Source organism: Cyanistes caeruleus, chromosome 5, assembly GCF_971803275.1.
Source record: "Cyanistes caeruleus chromosome 5, bCyaCae1.hap1.1, whole genome shotgun sequence".
Taxonomy (NCBI): domain Eukaryota; kingdom Metazoa; phylum Chordata; class Aves; order Passeriformes; family Paridae; genus Cyanistes; species Cyanistes caeruleus.
The window spans coordinates 80,500,979-80,521,922 of NC_141705.1; the positions used below are offsets into that span (position 1 = coordinate 80,500,979).

The 20,944-nt window shown below is 40.9% G+C and overlaps 1 protein-coding gene and 1 long non-coding RNA gene across 20 annotated transcripts in view; one reads left to right on the top strand and one right to left on the bottom strand.

Annotated features, from left to right (window-relative positions):
- Window positions 1-2,434: 2,434 nt before the first annotated feature.
- Window positions 2,435-20,944, top strand: part of CAMK2D (calcium/calmodulin dependent protein kinase II delta) — a 148,320-nt gene continuing 129,810 nt past the window's right edge. For 7 of the 19 annotated variants that reach the window (XR_015286560.1, XM_086888116.1, XM_086888125.1 and 4 more), the window contains exons 1-6: window positions 5,427-5,504; window positions 6,950-7,068; window positions 15,208-15,325; window positions 17,580-17,917; window positions 19,389-19,573; window positions 20,805-20,910. The gene's annotated coding sequence lies outside the window, so the exon portion shown is untranslated. Of the gene's footprint in view, window positions 2,559-5,426; window positions 5,505-6,949; window positions 7,069-9,564; window positions 9,689-10,612; window positions 10,791-11,504; window positions 11,715-13,456; window positions 13,619-15,207; window positions 15,326-16,930; window positions 17,052-17,579; window positions 17,918-19,388; window positions 19,574-20,804; window positions 20,911-20,944 lie in introns of those variants that run through there. The other 12 variants (XM_086888117.1, XM_086888130.1, XM_086888133.1 and 9 more) reach the window with 7 other exon arrangements.
- LOC147653299 (uncharacterized) lies at window positions 11,713-16,195 on the bottom strand. The gene is made up of 3 exons (XR_015286609.1): window positions 16,115-16,195; window positions 15,154-15,268; window positions 11,713-11,877 (listed from the first exon to the last, which is right to left on the bottom strand). It is a non-coding gene; the product is annotated as an uncharacterized LOC147653299 (long non-coding RNA).

Consider the following 20,944-nt stretch of genomic DNA (forward strand, 5'->3'; position numbering starts at 1 on the left):
TATTTATTTATTTATTGGTCTCACTGAATTTTCTTACTTCTCTACTGGAAATATAAGATTTTTTTTTCCTAATTCTGGCAACTGCAGTAACCACGTAACCCTGAACTTGCTTTTTAACCCACTGGTGTTAGTTTAGTGAAACCATCTGAGAGGTCTTGTACAGTTTAAAAAAATAGCTCTCTAGCAGTGTGTTTGTGGGTACATGTGAACACTGAGGCGTGGCAGGAAAGACTTTGTCAGTCCTTCTGTCAGTAACTTTATACAGAACTCTGACTTACTATTTTCTATTATATATTATTATATGTTATATATTGTATTCTTGGAATAATACAAATTTCTTGAGGCAGATTAATTGCTGAGTAAAATTTCAGAATGGAATAAAACTGGAATAAAAGTCAACTAATACGTTTCTGACACAACTTTCCCAAGTATATTAAACCTAAAAAAATACCCTTGGGTATTCTATATTTAATATCCTAAGGTATTTCATATTTAAGATACTTTAATATTCTTAGGGCATTTAAGGAATAGGAGATACCATTTTCTTGCAATAAATGACTTGAAAACAGAAAATAGTAATCATGTAGAAGGGCAGAGTATTAACAAATACTTGATTGCACTAAATAATCCTCTTTAAAAATCTTCCTGATTGTCCTGACCTTTTCTTTTTGTCATTTAGCTGATCTGCATGTTATGAGTTACCAGCTGAATTGGGTGTAGAAACAATTAAACCCAGCTCCCAAGTCTTCCAGAATGACTAAAGTAAAAGCAGATTACAGTTAGGAGATAGCTAGGCAATAGTATTCACTGCTCAGGAAATAATACAGAACAAGCTACAGAGAGCTCTGGGGAAAACACTGGGAAGAGGGAGTATCCATTTTTTTCTAGTTATTATGTTATCTTCCAAAAAACAGCTCACACACGTACTATGTGTGTATTAAGTAAAGTTAGCACATGGTCAAAGAAAGTCCTGTAAAAATGTCATTCAGAGAAAATTATTTCTTGTACCCTAATGCACACCAACACACTCACCAAGAGCCAGCTTTTGTGTTAAATAGCAGCTTTCCTTACAGGCTGTTATTCAGTAAATTTGAAATCTCTGAATTATGCCAGATTGGTCAAGTTGCTAAACTTAAAAAAAGTCCCTGCTGGTCTCTTAATCCACCTGCTTTGGCAGCACACCCTGGCTGCAGAGGGCTTGCTTCTCATGCGGGAATCACAACTCAGCTCTTATTTATTCACTTATTTCTCACACATCCTACCCTCCTGCTAAGGCTTTTTACACAGCTGCATGTTTTTCAGAGACTTCAGTCAAGTTCCTTGTCAAGTATCAGTGGAGTATGAAAATCACTTAACTGATTAGACACAGGTATCATTTACTCAACATATTCAAGATAAAAGAGAACAAATAACCTTTTTTGCTCCCTGAGTGGATTTAACATCACAAAGAAGGAACATATGGTTTCATCTTTTACTAAGGTATTACTTTTATTCTTTTTCCATTGCCTTTTTTTTTTTTTTTTTGGATGTAAAATAAATAATCCATGCAGAAAATGGAAAGTAGCAGTGTAAGGACTGAAAACTCTAAATCAAGCCATGGAAGCAGAGCTGTGTGAAGGGTACCCTCAGGACTTATTTACATATATCTAGATAATTTACTTTTGTTTTAAGAGACTGCTTGAGTCCAATTATGGTCACTTTGCATTGATGTAAGTGTCACATTTGATTTGTGTACGTGGTGATTGTACAAAATCACACACAGGTGAATTACTGCCTGGCAGTCCCCTTGTAACTCCAGGAAAGGTTTGTTCTGTACCATTTATTTTGCTGTGACTTGGAAACTGATAGGAGAGTGCAGGTGAGATGAATACCTGGCGTGGGCACTCTGTATCTCCTGTCAGTGATGCTGGTTGCTGGCTTGACTTCCCACTCCAGGGCTAAACCAGAGGCTTGGCAGTGTGAGAGCAAGGAGAATCCAGGTGCAACATGAAAGCAGCACCTAAATGCAGCAAAAGCCCCGAGCAGCTCCTCAGGTTTTGGTGGTGTGGAGTGCAGTAGCCAAGGGAATGAGTTGGAGCAGGAGAAAGTCACCCCACATTCTCCTCCTCCACATATGGTGTGTTCAAATACTGTTTTCATACAGTGCATATAATCGAGTGTGTTTTTCCTGGGAAGGTGTGGGAGTTGTTAGTTGGGAGTGGCAATGTTTTTCAACGGTTGCTCATTCTCAGTAGGAGAAATGCTTGGAAAAAGTTGGCCTGTCCCATTGAAACCCTAAGAAATTCCCAGGTAAGTGAGGTGTAGAAGCACTCAGTGCGTTGTAAACTCTGATTCTGCTTTACTAAAACGTTACAGGATTGCAGTTCAGTGTCTACATGTGTTCAAAATGCAGTTTTACATCTTTGAAAGATTCCATTCTTCTTCCCTCCAGCAGTACCTTGGCACTCCCCAGGAGCAGGCTCTTCCTACTGGCTTGGAAAGCCATTTTACCTACTGCAAACACAGACAGCCTATGGAATAAACAGAGCTTCCAATGAGATCTGCAGGCCTTGGAGCAGGTACAACCTGGTGCGGGGTGACACAGTCACCACACACAGGCTGCACAGGTGCACACTCACCTACAAAACCCTCCAAAATCTCCTTTATTGCTCAGAAACAATCAGCACACACCAGTAAAACGACAGGGTTTTTTCATCGCTTGGCAGAAATTGCTGTAAGGACTCCCAGCATGCACTAATATTTTCCCCTTGGAGTTTGGAGAGTAAGAGTTAAGAGAGCTCAAATCCTGTATTATTCTGGGCAGCTGTAAAGGAAAGTATTTTGTATTGCTGGAATTGCTGGAGCATGTACTTAAAATTGAAAGTGCTTACCAAACTGAAGTGGTCTAAATTGAAACTACCATTGTTGGTCAAGAGCTTTAATACTTCCACTAGTTTGATCAAGGAGAGGGGAAATTAATACTAAAAAAGGAAAGTGTAACACACATACACTCAGTTTGCTATCTTTGCACTCTTTTAGCAAAGTAATTGCACATCTTATCCATAGAATGGGAATCAAGCCCTTGTTTAATTCGTGTAGTGTTCCAAATATTGCTACTGCAGTGATCTATCAAGTGTCAGTGGAACAGCTCTTGAGTTGATGTGAAGTGCCAGGGGTTCTTAGGCTTACTGGTTTTCACTGTGTTGGTGACTAAGCTGCTAAAGCCTAAAGCTAAAGGCAACTTCTGCATGTAGCCACAGAGACAACATTCAAAAATATTTATAGTCAAGAATAATGCAAAGAGAGAGAATGAATATAAATGCTTTTATTCCTTTGGTTTCTCCATTTCTGCAGCTGGTAGGGCTGTTAGAGTCCTTTTACATTAAAAAAGAAAGGAGAGAAGGAAGAGCAGGATATCTGGGGGAAAATAATAAAAGAGAAAACAAAACTGTAGCTTTTGGGACAATAATTATTCTTTCCAAGTGCAGCAATTGAGATGGGTCATAAGTAGATCAAATAAAGATGGCTGTAAAGAGCTCCAGCGGATACAATGTGTGTTTGTTCTGTAATTGTATGGTCTAATCTCACTGCCTGTTCCGGGGAAGTGCCCCAAATGCTGTGGTTATTCCGAATGACATCTGTCCTTTGGTGGTGGTTCCCCCAGAATGGTTGCAGGTATCAGATAACCAAGCCTGCTATTCCCAGCTCCTCCTCGTTCCCTTTGCCTTCAGCTCAGAGCTTTCCTCTCCAGCCCTGTGGCACATAAGGAACACCAGTCATCTTCATCTGCCCAGTCTGCCTCCAGTAGAGGGAAAATGGTAATGCTTCATGTTTCTTTCATGCACCATCATAAATCTGTCACTTTGAAAAATAAAAAGACGGAGTTAAATTAATTACTCTCATATTGATTCCACTTGGCCGGCTTCATTAGGCAATCCTATCCCTGCATAAGCCCCCAAATACCGCTCTGGGTAAAACCTGGCAGAGAAATGCATTGGACTCATTTATATTTCATTGTTCTAAGTGGTTTCCTCTGTAAATATTTCATAGATGATGTATATATTCAGGTGAATAGCGAAGCAGAAAACTTCAAAAAAACCTTGACTTCAAACTTTGAGGGTTCCTGATACGGTGACCTTTCTTAATGAGAAAAGAACTAACATCTCTCTCCTAGCACAAGCTGATTGGATTTTTACAAATGGTGAGCAATTACCTAAATACCAACACCTATACAAATACTTGCCATTAAGAAGGTGCATTAATTAGTAAACGGTTGCACACAAGGCTGTACCAGTGGGTCACCTGCACCCAAGTCTTTTCATTCACATCAGCATCTATTATTTGAACCAAAATTGAACTTGTTTGTCAGGATGTAGAGCAGGAGAGGTGTCATTAATTTCTTCCATGCTTCTAATGCTTGACAGCAAAAGCATTAACTTACTATTTATTTATTATTATTACTGTTCCTTTACACTTCAGCCGGTTCAGAGAGACCATTGTGCTCCAAATCTGTAATTTATAGAGAGGATGGAGATGGCTCAATGTAAATGAAGCCATAGGAGCTCACAGAGTAGTGACCTGGGAAGAGTCTCTTGTGGTAATTGATAGCAAAACTAAACATTAGACTTGTAATCATGCAGGGGGCATCAAAATTAATTGTATTTGAGCACAAACTGTTGGAAAGCTTCATCTCTTCAAGGGAGGATTTGTGGAAGTGCAGTATCCTTCAGGGAACCATGCAAATCTGCATTGCAATGGCCTTTTTCCTGAGGTTTCCTCAGGGATCACAGAGAATTTATAGGGAGGCTGTATTTTTTATTTTTTTTTGTAATCACGCTGCCTTTACCAACTGCACAAATTCTTCCTTGAATGACTACATTCCACAAAAAGCAATTACAGAAAATGCTGGCATTCTTATTTTCATTGCCTTTAGTTGTTCTGCAGAGACAGCTTCTCTCAGAGAAGTACCCAGAGCATGCACGTTCCAGGAGGGAGAAGAGCCTACCTGTTCATCCTTTCCACTGAGGCTATTTGGAAAATGCTGTTAGGCTTGCATGCACATTGTGTGCACCCGAATGGGAACAGTGTTTGTGATTGCAAAAGAAATCTTAAAAAGAGCCTGTGCCTGTGTTGTGTGTGACTGGATACCCAAGGCCACATAGGACAGAGATTTAATTCCTGCTCTTATCCCTTCTCGTGTTGCTGCCTGGGAATTCATCACCTTTATCAATACAGAAAAATAAGCTCTTTTCTTTTAAAGCAACAACACAGTAAAAGAAAGCAAATGGTGACCTCATTTGTTGGTAGCAGTGGTGAGATGAACTGCAGCTCTGACCTATTTCTCCAGAGTTACAATCTGCAGTAATGGTACCATTTTGCTTCTTAAATCCTGGATTATTGTAATTTGAGATTTAGAGAAGTTTCTCTCTGGTTACTTGGTCTTTCAGGGGCAAGCCAGCTTGAGGGATGACTGAACACATATGAGGGAGCAAAGACAAGGCAGGGGATCAAGCCAGAAGGAATTGGTAATTTTCATTTTAATATATTATATATATCATTTGAGAAGTTGTCTATGTAAAATCAATATTATTTTATTTCAGTCTACATATAAAATACATGTTTATTTTAATATTTTCAATTTATATATGAAAAAATGTACTTCCCTATCCATATGTGTCCCCACATGGAATGATCTAAACCAGGGTCACGTGGTGAGGGATCTGGATTTTGTTCACTTGTCTGGCAAACACCACTTTGCTGAGACATGATCAGCCTCTCTGTGCACCATGGGAGTGATAACTACAAAAGACTTGAAGAAATGCAGTTCTTAGCTATTCAGAACCAAACCCCTTGGCAATAGAAGTTGACACAGCTGCCTTTAAATCAATTTAATACTTGCTTAAATCAACGGAGAGAAAGTGAATTTCATTGTGTGAGGATCTGGTATTTATAATCTGATCTAATTTTTTATTTATTAGCAGTGCATGCAACCTTAAAGAACAAACTTTTTTTCCCCCTGAGTTTTATATTTATCTGTATCGCCAGAATGAGCAGAAAACATGTTCATCTGTTTTCCTCAAGTCAGATTTCCATGGTAAATTTTCAGCCTTCAGGATATTCCATTGATGCACAGTGAGTTCTTGGCCATGGTCGTGTTTGGTCAAAGCTGGACTCAATGGTCAAGAAGGTCTTTTCCGGCCCCAGTGATTCCACGATTTTTGTTGTTTCACCACTCAGGGTGCTGTGAGCAGCATTTGCAGCAGCATTGTGATGGTAACAAACACAGAAATCATGGGTCAGGTTCTCACCCAGCACAAGACCAGCTCCAAAACCCGGGTTTTCTGCAAAAAAAAAGCCCCAACAAACCAAACCAACACCAATTCATATCTCTTTATTTACCCACTGATTTCTGCCTGAGCCCATAAACGCTGACAAAGCACATAACACCACGACTCTTCCACAGTGATGTGCCAAATGCTAGAAACTGAACTCCCCTTTGTCACCAAGAACAGTGCACAGATCATTCAGGCCATGGATTTCACAGCACTTCCACTTACTTTATTCAACCCTGCTATTTTTGCTTGCCTTCAGTTGAAGAGGAGATCATTCTCTTTCTGGTCACAGATCTCTGTAGAAGGTGATCACATAAAATGGTTGTTCAGGGCTCCATCTGTGTCAGGGAGATGCCCTGATCACCACCCACAGAACACACAGATTTTAAAGAGCTCTGCTGTTCCTGCAGGAGGCTGAGGCCGAGCAAGGATGAGTAAACTACAAGTGCAACTACTCCTTGTGTTTGGGTTCCTCTGTGAAGTCATTAAGTTTTGCTGGGGTGGGGAATGGTGCTGGCTGAGGTTTTGAGGAAGACATTCATTTGAGGAAGACTCTTGGGCTGAGGCAGCTGACAAAGATGAAAAATCGCTGCTGTTGTTTAAATTACTTTAACAAATTTTAAATCTTTCCCATCCAGGCTGCAAAGGAGGGATTGGCATTGACATTAATGGGAAGGAGATATTGCCATGGTTTGCCAAAAATGAGACAGAACATTTTCTTTCCCCCTGAGGGATATGCGTTGGAAACAGGCAAAAGGTGGGTGCCTCAAAGTCACAAGAGAGTTTTGCTGTAAAAATAAGAACACACACACTAAAATCTCCAGCACTAACTCTAAGAGTAAATCAAACATTTTCCTCATTCCTTAAACACAACAACTCAGCAAATGCATCGGAAAAGGCAAATGAATAATGGAGCCCATCATGGTTCACAGCTGTCCAGGGAATTTCAGGTACTCTTGGGATCTTGTGGCTCCTAACATGGCAGTAAAGTGCATTTCTTAAATAGGACTTTCTTTAGAATTTTCTTCTCCTTTTTGTCTACATACAATTTTTTTAACATATATATATGTACATTAAGTACCTCACACTATATTATCAGGTTGTTATGGGTATTATCATAATTAATTAATTCCCCTTAAAATATATAGCTAGTTTCAAGGTCAAGAAAATTAACAAATGGCCAATAACAAACTAACTAACTATATATATATATATTGAAATAAAATTCCTAAGAAAATCAAAAGAGATCTTGTTAGAGACTGGAAATTGTGAAGTTGGTTATAAAGATTTCACAATGGATAAGAATCACCAGCCCTGCAATAATCTAAAACAGACAGAAATAGTGTCCTTTAGTATAAAAGTATAGTATAAAAGTGATATAAGTACTAGTGAGATATATATATATATATATATATATATATAGTATAAAAGTGATATAAGTACTAGTTGCCTTTTACATGATTCAGTGTTTAATATTAAGGTTTCTAGACTTAACATCAAGTCCTGGGTTATGAAGAGTATCCCACAGACATTTTTCTGCTGTTTCTCTCCATTTTGCTACAATTGTAGTAACAGTAATTTGTTGCTAAGGAAAACATAAATAGATTTGTTACAATGTAACTTGTTTGGGTTTTTTATTGTTACTAAAACTTCGAGATTGTGTTGTGACATCTCTGCATCTTAAAAACAAATGAACTTTATAAAGTAGTAAATAGTTTTTAAAATCAATTTTGAGCCATATTTGAAAGTAAGAATTTTTGACCAAAATAGGAGAGGGTTTTAAATGCTGATTAAACCCAAATATGTTTAGAATCTGTGTCCAGCTCTGCCCTCTTGTTCCTTTTTCCACGCTACGTCAGATGTTAGTCTAGGAAGAACTGGAAATAAAATTTCTCTTCACCATCTGTTATCTGACATTTGGAAGAAGTCCTTGTTTGACTAGTAATGAGAGAATTAGGAGCAGTTGGGCTATAAATCATTACCCTCAGATTTACAAATCTGGTACATTTTTAAAGGCAAAACAGAGAATGCCCTGTGTGGAAAGGGCCACATCCCCCAAGAAACAGAGGCTCATCCAAGCACTGAAATACCAGACAGATGGTATACAGAGGGGAATACAAGGTAAGAGGAGCTCAACAGGACCACAGAAAGTGTTAATGACCCAAGGATTATCTGTTCCAAAACTACAAGGAAAACACAACTAGGAAGAAAAGGGTTTTCCTAACACAAACATCCAATGAGGAAATAGCATACAGCAACATGGGATTATCCCCCAAAAGATGAAATTGGAAAGGATTTCCCATCCTAATTACATCAACTTTGTAAGGATCAACTTTAGACAAAATATCCCGAAGCTGACTTGACAACTTCACAGAGGAAGGAGAAAACCAAAAACAGACCCAGATGTTCCGTGTTACGGGCGACTTCATATTAATGAGTCATACACGTTATATAAGCAAAGGACGGGGAAAGGACCACGGGAAGGTCACCCAAGAGCTCCCTGGTGTGCTGGGCACTGGGAACACATGGAGCAGGAGAAGAGCTCAGAAATAAGAGACTTATTCCTGAGTCAAAGCTGGAGAAGTGCAGAGTGCTGGGTCCCAGGGGATGTGCCCGGGAAGGGGTTTTGCCATGCAGCGGGAGGGCAGTGAGAAAGGAAGAGAAGTCTGGGAGCACAGCAGAGTTCTGATGAGGAAGGGCTGTGGGAATGGCAAAGCAAGGCAGAAGGTATGGGTATAGCTGGAATGGGGTCGGGACTGGGGACAGTTTGCTGGTAGGCTTCCCCTGGGGATGTGTGATGATGGGGAAGTGCTAGCTGGGTCCTGCCTGGTGGGAATGTTGTGTTGATCCAGTGCTGTTAGTAGGGATCCGTGGTGCTGTGGTACATCAGAAGGTGATGGATAGGCAGATGACAAGATAAGTACTCTTTTTTGGGGCAGAAATAGAGGAGGTAGATCTCACTGACTGCAGCAGATTGTGCTTTCAACAAATGTGAAAAGCCTTTGGGTAAGAAAGCTGTGAATAATTCCTGTGTCTGTTTCTGCATGCTGTGTCACTTGCTCATAGGAGATGTTTAACGTGCTCTGTCACATCTGAAGGTTACGCTGTGAAGGTCCCCTCCAAATCCCCACTTCCCACACACCTAAGGCACAGGAACTTCTCTGTGTGTGTAGGAGTGCAGCAGGCAGCCTGGTCATAAGAGGTGACTGTGTCTTTCTGTTACTGTACATGAGATACACTCTGTACCCCACAGGAGTGAAAATGGAAGGTGGCTCTTCTCCAGACATCCAGAGAGAACATTCTGCCTCAGCTGTGCCTCTCCTCTTTCCATCCTTCCTATGAATTTTATTTGCTTGCCCATTGGAGAAAAGGAATAGGTAAGAAAAGCCTAATTGAGGCAAGATTAATACAGTTCCACTGAGAATAAGGGAAAGATTTATTCTCTCCCTCCCTTCTACATGTGTCTTGCTGTGGACTCCACCTCGCCTAACATATGTACCTTTGTTCATTTACTTCCTGCTGGTCACCTGGGAGAAGCCTTTCTCATGGAATTTATTGCCTTGGCTGCCTTGTTTCTCTCCATGCTCACAGTAAGATGTAGTGAACGCTCATGTGTTCGTCTTATTCTCAGATGTGAGCGAAAGGGATTTATCTGTGCTGAAAAATATGTTCTCTTGGCTTGGTACAGCCAGCAGTTACCGTAAAGAAAAGGTTGAAACCAGAGCCTCTGAGCTGGCAAGAACTGTAAAGCTTTGAAAGAGTGGGACCCAGAGGAGTTGCTGAAGTAAAGCATCGGGTTCCAAAGGAATGGGCAGCCTTGGGATCCTGCTCCTGCTTTCTTTGTCTGAACCCACTCTCACCTTGGGGTGACAACATTAGCAAGTGATGGAGGAAGGAAATGCTTATTTTAAATGCCTTTTTGATGAAAGGCTGTGAGAGAAGATGAGGAAAACACAGGAGCACAACTTAATTTATGTGTAATTGACTTGGGCAAAAGGAAGGAGCTTGGGCCAAGCCCTGTGTGCCGTGTGTTCTCGCTAAACTTGTCCTTGAGACAGGCAGACCAGAAAGTCCTGTACAGCTCTTTCTGGAAAGAACATATTTGAAGGTCACCCTGTGGCATCACTGTAATATTTTACTCAGAAAAGAAGCATCTTTACCCAATTGTCAGACTCTCAAACCCATCACTGGCATTAATAAGCTCAAAACAGGCCCTGGGCCTTTTTCCCCAACAGCTGCATTTAGTGAAATTGTCTATACTTTTCTGTATTCCAAATGTCATTTTCATTTTTACTTTTCAGCAGAAGGCAGCTGTCCTTTGCTTTTTGATGTACAACCTGCCCATGGCATTTTACAACTTCACGTCTTGCTAAACACAAAACTCCTGAAACCAAGTGCTTTTGGGGTGGTGTGAGAGATGCTCCTGGTCCTGCTTCCCAAACTGCTCCAAAGCTGCCATGGACAGCATGGGGACCAAAGGTACATTTGAAAACCTCTCAGTGTTTCAGCTCTGCTTGCCAAACGAATCTTTTCATGCCTTTTGCTTCCCTTTCTCTAAAGTACAAGTTTTCACTTACAGTCACTGCTATCCCCTTTTCCTTCTTCTCTTAGCCCATGCCTGGGAATGAAGGGAATGCTGTTGAACAGAGCAAGGAAATGAAAACAGCAATATTTATCTCGCTCTACTGTGGCTTTCATTTCCTTCAAAGCCAGGCTGCTTTTTAACCTGCAGTTCTCTTTTTTTAGCCTGAGCTTGTGGTTTTGGGGGCATCTACTCAAAGTGTTTTTATTAAGTTCTCAATTGTCACTTCCTGCAGTGTAATTCTATTTTCTCTCACACCTCATGTTCCTTAAAATTGGTCTTGGCTTGTGGAACTGTCTCTTAAACACCAACTAAAATATACTGTTATTTAGTGCTGGAAATGGCTTCTTGTGTTTGGGGACTCTCCTGTAGAAAATCCTTTTTGTAGAAATCCTGAGGCTGCCATCAAACTACAGTTAGTTCCTTGTTCCTCCACTTTGTGCTCAAGGATGTTCCTGTTGAAGAAACTGAGGGTCAGTTCCTCTTCGTGCTTCGGTTTGTAGGGGCTTTGTTCAAGACAGCGAGTGTCCAGATTGTTGTCATAATGATTACCTAAGTTTTTTATATTTACTGATATTACTTCCCTTTTACCCATTTGCTTCTGGCTCCAGGCAGTGATTTAACCTTTAATTCGTGAAGAACAAAAGCAACCAAACCACCTCCCAAACGCTACCAGATGCAAGTGCTGGTGGCTCACATGGATGCAGGCTAACCAATATAAAATTCCAAATGCTTTTATTTATCTGCTGCAATGGACTTCAGTCACATGTTTCCTTGTGCTAAGCAGCTCCTTGATGTTTCTCTTGTCATCTTGATTCCTGGTAAGTGATTCTTGCCTTCTCTTTCCTCTTGACTTCTCCATTCTGTGTCAGTTCAAGGGTCTCCTTACCAGGGCAGCCTTGGCTAGCCACAACAGGAGAACTCTCCAGGATGCCTTAAAACTTTTTACACAGCCAATGGGGCACTTATGGATTTCCTCCTTTCCTGTGGGACAGGGAGAATTTCTGTTAGGATCCTAACACCAAGCTAGGGAAGCAAACTGGGTTTGTGCATCTCTTCACTGCTTTCAGAGCTCCCATTAGTCAGAACTAATTTTCTACCATTTATTTGTTTCCCTGTGTGAGCACACTGATCACATTTAATACCTTTCTGGGGAAGGGAAATGAGATGGTAATGTGGGAGTTATTTCTGAACAATGATGTTCATTTTAAATAAGAAAACTGTGTTGCTGCAAGGAGCTAACAATTGTTTTCACCTCATGAATAGTCAGTAGTATTTGAAAATTATTTCCACTGATCCATCTCCAAATGAAGGAGTGGCATTTCCCCTCTCAATCTGAGATCAATGCAGAGAATTTATCTTAATCTTCCCTGAGCCATCCAACCTCCCAGACTAATAGTTGCAATCAGGCAGTGGGCAGGTCACAGAGACCAGCCCTGGGGGAGTTGTGGTGACTGTGAGTAAGCAATTTGACAGCAATTTTACTGCAAGACAGGTCACTGAGAGACATTTTAACCTCAGCAATTATTTTTCACAATGCCAATGACATCATGAAAGGAGCCAGAAACTTATTCCTTTGGACAATTATAAGCAGAGATTGCTCTTGACTCTAATATTTATGGGGTGCCAACCATCAGGAGAGGTTATAATATGGGTCTCCAGAGCAACCCTGCCAAAAGTTCAGAGAAGTTCCCAAATAGCAAGAATCCATGATTTCATTGTGCATGGCTAATTGTTTTTCCTGAAAGAAAAGCTCATGTTTGGCAGGTTCCTTTGTAACAAGAAGATAGCAAAGGTTGGAAATCCCTGGACATCTATTACTGTACAATCAGACATGGTAATTCATATACAACTCCCCTAGAAACACAGTTATGCGCTGCTAAAGTCAGGGAAAAAGTGGGATTTGGGGCTTTTATGAGCTGCACAGAGAATCTGGAGACTGTTTTTAAGAAATGGGAAATAGAGCAGTATGATACAGATCAGTGTGATGCACATCAGTGTGTGTGTGTGCGTGCGTGCAATACGCAGTGGAGTGGTCTGCAAGTTCACTAATGCAAAATACACTATGTAGGATGTATTTGTTTTTAAACACAACAAGGACAGAAACACAAGTGTTTCCCAAAGAAACAAATTCTTTCTACCATTGTTTATAAATGAGCACAGGTAAGAGGAAAAACATTGATGAATCAAAAATCTGGTATACTTTACTCATGTTCCAACCCAAACTTTTTCTTCTCATGGAGAGGGAGGGAGTTTCCTCTTTTGGATAAAATCCCAGTTAAATCTTGGCTGTGTCTAGTTGGGTGTCTGAGCACCTAATTTCCTTATCACTTGGAAACAACTATTTAGAGATGGGCTTGACTTTGTCTTACTCAGATGATGGTTAAATGGGACTTGTGGTGCCAGATTTTATCACACTAGATATAGTACATTTTTTTTTTTTCTATTCTAAGCAGGCATAGAGAAGGGCTGATGAGATGTCCCCCAAATAATAATTATAATCAGATTTAGACATGTAATTTTAATTAATGCGTAGAATTTGGCTTTACCATATTTAAAAAAGAGAAAATCCAAGCTGAAAAGCTGCCAGGGGATGGAACAGCCTAATCTGAGCAGCTCTGAACAGCCATCCAAGGATGACAAGGGAAAGAAAAACCTGTCTTCTGATCAGAGCCCGAAAGCAACGACTGAGAGAGGATGCAGCTGCACTCTGAACACAGAAATGGTATTAACAGCATTTGGGGACAAGCTTAATGGAAATTAAAGGATAGCACTAGAGCTGAACAAATGGCTCCAAGCTGAAAATGGGTTTGTGTGCACTGGCTGTGAAGCAAAGTTTTCTAACTGATAATGTTGTATTGGCTTGGAGTACAATTTTAATCTGATTAGCAGAGGAAGGCAAGAGGGGAAGCTGCCCTTATTAGAGGTGGCTGTTATGGCCCAGAAACATCCTTCTGGTCCTATATGTTCAATTCCTGTATGCCTACAACAAAGACAAGACTTATGGGCAGGCTGACCTGAAAAGGAATCAAGTGAAAAAAATGGGAAAGAAAACCAAGTAGCTCATAAATTCCTTGCTGAGATTTTCTGTTGCCTCAAATGTTGTCATTCACATTGCAATTTCATAGATTCAACCCTTTCTGTTGCTATCAGTCTCTCTGAAAAGAAGAAAACTAGCAAATGCTTAGTTAGGCACATGTATTTGTAAATTAATTAAAGATGGGACAGCAAGCAAAGACATTTTCTCTGATCCAGGATCTCCTTTGGGAGCCCTTTCATTCCCTATTGCTGTTTTCCTAAATCACCTCTTGAGTTTTAATGATATCCAGGTAATTGCCAAGCTCTCAGGTAACCCCTCCAGAAGGCCTGGGCTGGGAAGCAGCAATTAATGCCAGGCAGGACTGAGCTCAGGATCCCCTAAAGCAGCAGCTTTTTGGGGTCAACTCACTGCCTGCTGGCAGCACTGGAACGCTGTCAGGGCTGTCACAGGCAGAGGTTCCTTGGGTGCCTGTCTCCCTGCAAACACCAGCCCATTACTCTGCCTGCAGGCACTCTGAGCTGGGCCAGCACCTCAGATACCTCTGAGAAGAGCAGCTGCTCATGTCTCAGGAGCATCAGGATATAAACATTCATTTCTTGAGCAGTTTGCCTCCTGTTCAGTCATTATGCAAATGGAGAGGTACTTCTACCTTGAATCTCCCCGGTTCCTTGTTATTCCATTCACTTAGCTTAATGTAACCTAAATTTTCAACTTGAGAAAGATTTCAACTGACAGGCATTATTTATAATGCCCATAACTTCAACTGTGGCATTTGCTTATAAATAATTTGTATAAAAGCATATGCTTTCCTTTTATAGAGACACGGGAGATAATTCCATTACCAGTAGTTCAGTTATTAAACAAATTCATCCACCTTGAAAAAAAAGGGGTCTGAAAGGCAGAGCAAATGTGCTCTACTGAGGAAAAATGTTTGGGACCGATACTCTGCTTGTTAAGAAAACACACTGTGAGAAAGTGTATCAACCACATGTCTTTTTCACACCAGAAACTTGTAATGTTTCTAGGAGCTCCCCAAAATGGGCATAATTGGTAAAACCCCAGTGCATTACTGGTATTTGATGATTTTAATATTTTTAGATTTTTTTGTTGGTTTTTGTTGTTTTGTTGGGTTTTTTTTAGAAAATAAATGAGTAAACCTTGATTGCAGGTAGAGCAGAGAACTGCATAGAACCACTTTGCTTTAATAATTTAGAATATACCTTTTCCTCAAATCAGAGCTTTCAAGGTCAAGTAGATGTCTTCTTATTTTTCAGCTGAGACTGGGAAGGTGATGAGATAAACAATACAACCAGAATCCTGAGAATTCTCCACAACCTGAAGTAAAGAAGAAATCTTACATCATGGACAGACTCACTTTTCTGCCAATGATGGGTGAATTTATGCATGAGCTACTGTTGTTTATACTTCCAGGGATGCTAAATAACAAATGCAGATGAGGGCTGTATTTTAGCACTTGGGAAACAGCTTTCTGAACCCTTTGGCAGGGCTGTTGAACTAAACACAAAGCTTTTATCTCTCTGAATCTCTCAGGGCATATTAATCCTTCACTTAGAGGTTTGTCAGATGAAAAGCTGCTTGAATGGTTGGATATTTTTTTAATTGTGTCTGGACTGTATCGGTGCTGTGTACAGATGACATAAAGCCAGAGCCAGGAGTCCCAGAAAGCTCCTGTGATGCCTCTGGGATGTGCAGGACCCGGCGCTGCCCTGCTGCTGCTGCTGGGAGCAGCGAGGGTGGGGCTGAGCCCAGCCCAGCTCCTGCAGCTTCACCGAGGAGCCCAGCAGTGGGGTCTGGCACCCACAGGGAGGAGTTTGTCTGGGGAGGGTGAGCCAGGCCTTTCTGTGCACGTGGAATCACTTGGAATCGTGGGCTGATTGGGGCTGGAGGGACAGCTCAGCTTGTTCCCACCTCTTGCCATGAGCAGGGACACCTTTCACAGACCAGCCTGCTCCAACCTGGCCTCGGACACTTGCAGGGATCCAGGGGCAGCCACAGCTTCTCTGGGCAGCCTGTGCCTCCTCACCCTCTCAGCAAACAATTTCTTCCTGCTTGGAATTTCCTTCTGCTGTGAGAGATCGGGGGCGGAGGGGCCGGTGGTTTGACACAGCCCTGTGTTTCTTATGCTCTTAGCCTTGTTGGATCCTACAAATCCTTACTTACCAAGCAATCTTCTGCCATGTAAGTAGCTTTGAGCACTCAGGAAATGCAGGAATCTTTATCTGAGCATCAGAGCCACGTTTGCTATGAAACAAAATAGGTCACAGTCATTTTTCTGTAAGGCTTTTAGCTCGACAGATCCACACTGAAGGTGAAATGGTTCACGGAGTTGGAGGGGAAACCTGCATTTTCTGTGCCAAGGCCTTTGCCAGCCATTCTTAAAGCTTATCCTACCCAGTTATTCTACACAGAAAGGACACTCATTTTTTCAGCAAAGTGGGAGAATAGCAGCCTAATTTAATGCAATCCCTGCAATGTCCCTTTTGAAGCTGAGACAGGATTCAGAGATGTTCAGCCTGTTCCAGTTCTGAATGTCTTACTGAGTTTTGAAAAACTATTATTAAAATCTTCCTTTGATTTTAACTTTTTTTCCCCCTGCTTTTCTATAAAATTTGTCAAAAACCAAGGCAGTATCTTTGAAAGTATTTTCAGAAAGAAAACTTGATTGCTGTTTTCTACTTAGTTCTGAAATCAAGCACACAGAAATACAGTGGGCAGTAATTCAGGCCCTGAAGCAGCATTTAGTTCTGTTCTGGAGGAAGGCAGAGAAGCAATTTTGTGCCACAAGTAAGCTTGGTCTCCTTTTCAAACCAAAATGTAGCATTCCCTTAATGGCAATACCAGTTTTCCAGCTTGCCATTTGTACACTTGCACATTCTCACACACTGCAGTGTTAAAGAGCACACTCCCTTTCAGTGTGAAAAAATAAAAAGTGCTGGAATCTCAAGTCCAATCATTTTTTTTCTGCTTTCCCACCAGCAACCCAAGACCTGCTTCATGTTGAATTAGCCACAAATGGAAAAAGTAGAGAGACCACCTGGATTGTGAATAGCACCATCATTGTGGATGGGCGGTGTGGGGCTCTTTGTGTATCCTGAAGGTATAAAAATGTGTAAGAAAGGACAAAATACATACTGAATCTCACTGAAATGGATGATTAATACATGAACATAAAAAAATAGTATATTATCACAATATACTAACAGAGAAAATAAAAACATTGATGATTTTACTTATGCAGATGGCTCCCACATGTATCTTAGTTAATAACCAAGATCTATAATCTTTTATCCACTTTACATGTGTGTTTTTATATCAATATGCACAAAGGCATAGAGAGATTATGTAGGGACAGAAAAAAAAGTGTTTACATTTCATGTTTTTGCATTCCAGTTTTACATTTGACATTGATGATTGAATAGTTCATGGAGTAGGAGAGAAAAGTGAGAACATGGATAGGAGTTAAAAATGAAATGACAAATCAAAGGAAAGCCACTGTTGGGGATTTACAGTGTGTGGTTCAATAAGCCCATGACACAAAGTGCCTGTTCTTTTTCTACTTTACCTAACCCATGTAGGTGACCCTGGAAATCTCTCTCCTCTTGTTTTCTTATTTCTTTTCCCCCAGGGAGGACCTACAGCTGTAGGACAAGTACAGAGGGCTGAAAAACAACAGTGTCAACAAGGAAGCAACGCAGGAACAGAAACCTCAATCAATACTCAGTCAGACCCTTTAATTATGCAGCTCATTTTGTACCACTATAAGTCAGTCCTTAATTCTGAAGCAACTTGTGCCTAGGGGAAAGGAGTGCAAGAGACTCTGGTATCCCCATAGGCAGCAGCTGATGGGAAGCACAATGCACTGCAGAGAGGTAAAGCCTTAACCAGTCTGGAATCCAGGAGCACTGGAGGTACCCAAGGAGAAGAAAATATGGACCTCAAGAGCAGAAATTGTGTTAGAAACAGGTATAGATATATATATAGAGAGAGATTTGACCTATGTTTTTATCAGATGAGAGATCCAATGTAAAAGGAAGTCACTGTGGTAAAGAACGTAAGGTTGTCATCAGGCCACAGAAAATATCTTCACAAATTCTTTATTTCCACAGTGGAGTTCAGGAACAGAGCAATGTAAGATCAAACCAGCTCACATGCTGCAACATTTTAAGTAGCCTACTTTTAAAATAGAAATCAGATCTGATCTTTGAAAGTAAAAAAAAGTATTGTGCAGAAAGTTACAAGAAGTTCTGGATCAGATTATGTGGTCAGCAGCTCAAGTGGCTTAAAATGATCAAAACTCCAGTAAAAAAATTTTTCTTCCAAAAGACTGGTCAGATTGCTCTGAGTATCTGTCTGTGCTAGAGTGGTCACAGGGTGACCAACAAACACCCAGCCCAAAACAGCTGAAATGGAGGACCAGGGCAGCCAGCTGTGGGGTGAAACATCACTGGCATGTCAGTCAGTGAAAGGTAACACCAAATTACAGACACTGTTCCAAAAAAAAAAAAGATTCCAAGGGGTTCCTGGCTTTGAGCCCACCTGGGTGGGAGCTGTGTCTCTGTCTGGGATGCACACGAGATGTCCACACAGGCTTGAAGGGATGAACGTCTCCTGGGAGTCAGGAAAAGCAGGGAGCAGTGGGAGAGGCAGCAGCCTGGCAGCTAATAATCAGCACGTTACTCTTGATCTCATAGATCTCCACCAAGTTCATTTATTCTCCTCTGAGAATGAATAACTAATGAGAAGCCTCCTCTTGCCAGTTTTTGTAGCACTACACAAAGTGGGTTGGATGTGGAGCTGCTATTAATAGCACTGAACGAGCTGCTAATTGGGCAGTTATGTAATGGCTTTGTTATGAAACCTAGTTTGGGTTTGACACCTTCTGTTTGCTAAAAACAACGGTAAAACCCCCAAACAAGTCCAGGGTGAGCAGTGCGTGACATGAAATAAAGGCTGAATAATTACCAACGTTTCAAAACTCAAATAGAATTTAAAAGGGAGGGAAAAAAAATCGATTTGCTTCTCTGAATTCCAGCAGAAGTGAGCTGGAAGCGAATCATTCCATCCATCTGCTGTTCAAAGGGATACTTTAAAGTAACTTTCTCTAATACCTGCCCTGCAAATACTGACAAAAATCCTCCAAGTGACCTGTTTCTGCAACTTGTGAAGTCTCTGAAACTATTTCTTTAATTTTTAAAAAAAAAAGTGCTTTGAGTGAGCACAGACAGAACATATTTTAAGGAGAAAGAAGGACCAGAAAATACCTGTGTGACACACTCTGGTACAAATCATGGCTAGGATGAGGCACGAATCTCTGCTCCTGTAAATGACAATAGATAACCTACACAGTTGGACATTTTTTAAAGTAACTTATTAAAAAAAAAAAATAAAAATGAGAGAAACAGGTGGGGATGACATTTTGTTCTCTGCTATACAGAAGGAGAGAAGATTGCAGTGCATTAGGAGGGAAGCTTTTATCCAAGGTGGCCCTTTGGAGTGACTGCTCCTAGTCACTCTGAAGTCTGGACATCACTGATGCAATTTAGAGCCCTGGGAGCTGCTCCTCCTGGTGAAACCCAAACACAGCAGCACGCAGAGCCTGCAAGAAAGATCCCTACAGAGGTTTGTAGTTGTATGTGTATCATAATATACATAGAAATGAAAATTTCTCATCTGCACCGTGCCAGTGGTTGTCATTTGATTAGGGTTATCCGTAACTTTTGGTGCTGGGGGAGATCAAGGCTGTCAATCCACAAGGAGCCCACAAACCATCCAAAGAACACTTCATCTGGCTGTTTACAAACAGAAATCCTCACCTTTGTGCAGAGCAGTACGTGGAATTTGCCTCCAATTGAGTCATCTCACATTTGAGGAAACTGGGCACAGATAGTTCACTCAACTCTGCTGAATTATTTTCCACTGCTTGTCGATTTACATTGCCTAGGTGATGATAAACCCCCTGATTTATCCAGCATGGTAGATTAGGAAGGTTTTATTCCAATAAAAGAAAACTCTACTTTGTTCCTTCATTACTAAAGTGCCCTGAGGAGGCAACCAGAGGGCTCACAGAGACTGGATGAACGATGTCCCAGCACCACAGTAATTGCAGCCAGCATGCCTAAAAAGCTGTGATAATTTAGGGTTCAGCAAGTGTTGAAAGGAATAAGACTGGAAATTGGGTGGCCCAGATGGCTCCCACATGTGTCCCAGTTAATAATCAAGATCTAGAATCGCTTATCCATTTTACATATGTGTATATATTTATATATCAGTGTGCAGAAATACATACAGACACTATTAGCTTCATTCAGATATTTTGGAATTACCATGTGGCAAATAATAGAAGACTCTTCTGCTAAAATAACATCAGCATGCTTTCCTACTCCTACACATGAGCTGAAAGGAGTTTTCTCCTCAGTGCATGTTTTCACTGGTAGTACAGCTTGTTTGTGTTGTCACTGCTCTTCTGTAACCTCACTTGTGAGAGCAGGAGGAGGCACCCAGCAGCTCCTCGGAGTGCTAACACTGTTCCACATTTCTGTTGTGGTGGTGCTGAAGGGATCCCATAGAATACAAACTTGGTCACCCATCTTGCTGGAGGACAGAGTTCAAAATTAATCCACAGTCCTAAGATTGCTTAATTCTCAGTTATTCTGAATTTATACTGGTATAAATTGATGCCTTTGCAGTACTTGAAAAAACTTCTAAAGCACTTTAAACCCTGTCTAAATCTTAAACTGCTTTTTACAGTTTAAAACCCTTAAAACACTAGAAATTGTCCTTTTAAATGATATTTAAATATGGGAATAATATTTAAATTATGGCCTGATGTAATTTTTTTCCTCTTTGATAGTGTTTCTTGCACCCTTGGCATTGCCTGCAGTAATGGTACCTCTGCTCCAGTGTATCCTGCTGATCCTTGTTTTTCCCAAGATAATACAACCCAAGCCTTCTTGTTGGTGAGTGCATGTAACTGATGTGATTCTGCTGTCT